The sequence below is a fragment of the Lytechinus variegatus genome, chromosome 13 (genome assembly GCF_018143015.1).
Source record: "Lytechinus variegatus isolate NC3 chromosome 13, Lvar_3.0, whole genome shotgun sequence".
NCBI classification, from domain to species: Eukaryota; Metazoa; Echinodermata; class Echinoidea; order Temnopleuroida; family Toxopneustidae; genus Lytechinus; species Lytechinus variegatus.
Genome location: NC_054752.1, coordinates 5,046,762 through 5,050,167, shown reverse-complemented (window position 1 = coordinate 5,050,167; position 3,406 = coordinate 5,046,762). Strand labels below are relative to the sequence as shown.

At 38.0% G+C, this 3,406-nt stretch overlaps 1 pseudogene; it reads left to right on the top strand.

Annotated features, from left to right (window-relative positions):
- Nucleotides 1-225: 225 nt before the first annotated feature.
- LOC121426756 lies at nt 226-2,286 on the top strand (annotated as a pseudogene).
- Nucleotides 2,287-3,406: the final 1,120 nt, after the last annotated feature.

Sequence of the window (3,406 nt, the reverse complement as noted above, 5' to 3'; positions counted from 1 at the left end):
AATTAAGGTACGCGTACTTGGAACTTTAAATGTAAGTGAACAGTAAGCCCGCTACCCCCCCCCCCCCCCATCTTCCCTGGCTTTCTCTTTCTCTCTCTTTCGCATGCTATTTATTTTTGCAAGGGAGTTTTTCTCAAAAAAAAATATTTTATTATCTATTATTCCTCTTGCTTTTTGCAATATCCAATCTTTCTCTCTCTCTTCCTTTTCTTTACAGCTCCCATCCTTATCTTCCTTTAAATTATTTTCACGATGGCGTCTAAATTCAGCTCAGTAGTAGAGGGCGCTGTTTGTGAAGAAGCGGACTGTGAATCGATTACTGATGTTATGTTCTACGTGAATGAGAAGAAGAAGCTCTGTCATGACTGCGCCTTGAAAAAAGAATGCATCGGAATAGTACGAAGAGGTGTACCTAATGTCTTATGTAAGGAACATGACGAATTAATACGTTTGTACTGCAGAACACATAACGTAGCATTATGTTATTCATGTGCATCGATAGATCATCGCCAAGAACAGTGCGTTCAAGAGGATATCATGATCGCACTGAAGAAAAATAGAGAAGATCTCAGCATCCTAAAGAATAGGGCGATTGATAAATCAGAGTTATGTCGCGTCTATGGGAATGAGATTCATAAGACCAGACACGCCAAAGACGAACATCTACAAACTATTCAGAATGATGTTGATTCCGAAATCGAAAACGCGATCGAAAGAGACAGAGCGAGGGAAAAGGAAGATGCTGATAAAATCAATAGCGAGATTGATGGGGAAAATGAAGATTTTCAAGATGAGATTCGAAAGCTCCAGGAGGAGATTCGAAAGCTCGAAGATAACATTGAAAAGAACAATGAGAAGAGGGGGAAGCGGCATGAAGAAAATCGTTCGATTGCAGAGAAAAGACGAAAGCCGATAATTGATAAACAACGCATTCTTCATGCTGACATTCAGAAGATCGCTCAGGAGATCGATAGAAAGATTGGAGAGCTTGAGAAATCATGGCAAGACGACACCAAATCAGCAGAGAAAGCAAAAGAGGCACTGGACAGAATTCTTGACGACGATAAAAATATTGTCACAGATGGACATCGTGTGCATGCATCAGTGAGTGAGGAACTAAAGAAGGAACTGATAGAGGGTGAGGTGAAAGAAATAAATCGTGTTGTATCAGGTGTGAGGTTTGTGAAGGGTTTGGAGAGAGAAGTATGATGGAAGAATTGATGGGTATGATGGAGAGTGGAAGCTCATTGATACAATCAATGTCACAGATAAAATCAATTATCCGCGCATTGTTGGATGTATAGATGAAGATAAGGTGATGATCGGAGAAGCACTGATTGGTGGACCACATACCTACATGTTAGATTTGAACAGCAAAACCACACAGAGAGTGATCAACGGTAGTGATACATCATTTATAATCACATGTGCAGCACTGAATGATGACAAGATAGTATGTGGTAGATGCATCAAAGGTTGTACAGGAGACAGTCTACCTGGGTGCATCAGTGTATACGACAGACAGTGGAATCACATCAATGACGTCACAATACCAAGAAACGCGACGCGTACTGATGTAGGGGTGTGCGTTGCAATCGATCAGGATGGGATGATCATCGCTGCTGAATCGGCTCAGTCTATGATATACGTCATCAACCCAGTTAATGATGAGATTATCAATACCATCACGTGTAAAGAGAAAATAGTAATGTGCGATGTACTGTCATCAGGTCACATCATCGCTCTACCCTCTACAATAGATCGCAGAGCACTCATCATTGACAGAGAGGGTAATCATAGGGAAATCCCCCACAGTGATGTCATCTTGAATGTGTGTGTTGATCGTATGACAGACGACCTCTACGTCGTGACATCAGATGATGAGTACAAGACGTGTGTGATTGATCAGGTGATGAGTGAGGGTGATATGAAGAAGAGAAGAGTAGCATCATTCCCTTTATCAACTAGACTGAATAAAAGATTCAAACACCTTGTCTTTTCTAGAGTGATGATGACGTCATCAGGGAATATGATTGCGTGTGATGGAGATAATATTCTCATATTCAAAAAGCGATTCATCCTCTAGATCCATGACAGATAATAATACCGAACAAACAAATGATATTGGGGATGTTGCTACATCTTACCATTTTGTGCTTTCAAATTGAAAAGAAAAAAATACACAATGAAAACGCATGATTCCTTGTAATCCATGGTTTGATTGTGGGTAAGCTTCATAGTCATATTGAAAACCTATCAGGGTTATACTCTTTTATTCTACATGTTGTTTCATAATATCTTATACCAGACTACGGTGTCGCTTTGTTGACGTGAGTAAACATTAATATTGTCTGCGTAGCAGCTTTTTATTACTATACCCGTGTATATTTCATTTTAGTTCAGTTCCATATGTAATACTGAACAGTTAAAATGTTCCTCATTTATGTAATCATGCCGGTTAAAAACATCATCCTTTCAATAGTCCATCGCGTGTATTATAGCTACCAAGGTCTTATCATGCTAATGAAACAGTAGTTGTTACTCTAAATATTTGTTCAGTAATATCTTGATTCAGTAATGAAAATTACATTACATGAAACGCTATACCCCTTTATAGATTGAAATTGTACCTTTGACTCCTTTCAACGTGTTTTATTAAATTATAATTGTTCTCATCATAATGTTGCGATTTTAGAGAGGATTGCGTGGTCACGTACTGTACGTGACCACACAATCCTCTCTAAAATCGCGAACGTTCGCTATACCTCGATGCGCATTACATCTAAACATTGCTTGCTTGTTTGTATATTTTCACTTCTAATATCAGATCAACATAAACCAACGAAGTATTTTGGTGTGGCTACATACGAAACAGCCCCTGAATTTATCTCGATCATGACATGATAATATTCACCTGGATTTACCGAGAGAGGGGGCTGTTACAATGATTACAATACATCTTGATAAATTGCACTTTGTGCTCTTGGCCAAAAAAACATACCACTTTATATATAAGCAGTAGTGTTTAACTTCACAATTGGGACTTGGTAACCAAAATGTAGCACTATAGAGTTTATTTACTAAACGGGATCTGCTGTTACCAGAAAGCGCATTTAAAAGTGATTTATTCCATTTTGGTCATGTATAGCTATGTTTGTTTTTGTTTTGGGGGGTTCATGAAAGGGAAATGCTTTGCTTATTGCGTTTTGATCTAATTACTACATGAAAATGTGCTTCTGCAAGAGTCAAACAGGATTTTTAAATATTATTTTGAATGTCCATGTGTATAAAGATTAAATTGCTTTTAATGAACAGCTGCATATTTATAATATTTGTTTGACATGTTCCATTCAAGAAGGCCTGCATCAATGACTTGCTGAAATGTTTATTAAATTTTTGTTCAATT